The following is a 1,212-nucleotide window of genomic DNA, read 5'->3' as shown; positions in this document are numbered from 1 at the left end:
ACATTCCCACCAACAGTGTAGGAGGGTGCCCGTTTCTCCACATCCTCTATCCATATATAGTCTCTTGATTTGTTCATTTTAGTCACTTTGACCAGCGTGAGGTGGCATCTCAGTTTGGTTTTGAGTTGTATTTCCCTGATACTGAGTGATGTTGAGCATCGTTTCATGTGCCTGTTGGCCATCTGGATGCCCTCTTTGGAGAAGTGTCCCTTTATGTCTTCTGCCCATTTCTTCACTGAGTTATATGTTTGTTGGGTGTGGAGTTTGGTGAGTTCCGTGTAGATTTTGGATACTAGCCCTGTATCTGATATGCCATTTGCCACTGTCTCTTCCATTCCTACTAATAGTCAGTTGCCTATTCGTTTTCTTGATTCCTTTGCAGTGCAGAAGGTTTTGTTCTTGATGAGGTCCCAATAGTTCATGTTTGCTTTTGTTTCCCTTGCCTTGGGGAATGTGTCGAGTAGGAAATTGCTGCGGTTGAAGTCAAGGAGGCTGTTTCCCACTTTCTCCTCGAGGGTTTTGCTGGTTTCCTGCCTCACATTCAAGTCCTTCATCCCTTTTTAGATTATTTTTGTGTATGGTGTGAGAGAGTGGTCTAGTTTCATTCTTCTGCATGTTGCTGTCGTGTTCTCCCAGCACCACCTGCTAAAGAGGCTGTCTTTTTTCCATTGGATACTGTTTCCTGCTTTGTCAAACAGTCATTGGCTGTACATTTGTGGGCCCAGTTCTGGGTTCTCTATTCCACTGGTCTGTGTGTCTGCTTTTGTGCATAACACCAGGTATCTCCCTCTACCCATCCACTGTGGCCAACGAAAAGTCTTAGGTAGCCATGTTGCATTAGTGAGCCCTTAAAAATACATGCACATGACAATCCTCAAACACCAGCATGATGTCCTTTTGTCCTGATTCAAGTTAGGATTTGAGGGATGGAGGAAAGCCATTTGTCTGGTGCCTAGGGCATGATATGTTTCTCAGAACTGTACTGCCTGAAGATCAAGTGAAATGTAGAAGGTAGCAGGGCTCCCACGATGTAGCATCCAAGAAAGGGGGATTGTGAGGGCTATCTTCTCAGGCTCCTGGGGCCCTGGGTTCTGTGAGGCTTTGAAGGCCAGTTTTAAGTCCCCTTCCAAGGAAAGGGAAGGTGATGAGGTATCTGAGGGACCTTTGGAGGCATAGAAGTCATAAGAAGGGTGGCTGTCTTCTGTTCGTGTC

This window comes from Suricata suricatta, chromosome X, assembly GCF_006229205.1.
Source record: "Suricata suricatta isolate VVHF042 chromosome X, meerkat_22Aug2017_6uvM2_HiC, whole genome shotgun sequence".
In the NCBI taxonomy this organism is placed as follows: domain Eukaryota; kingdom Metazoa; phylum Chordata; class Mammalia; order Carnivora; family Herpestidae; genus Suricata; species Suricata suricatta.
The sequence above is the reverse complement of the archived record's forward strand: the minus strand, read 5'-3'. Positions refer to the sequence as shown.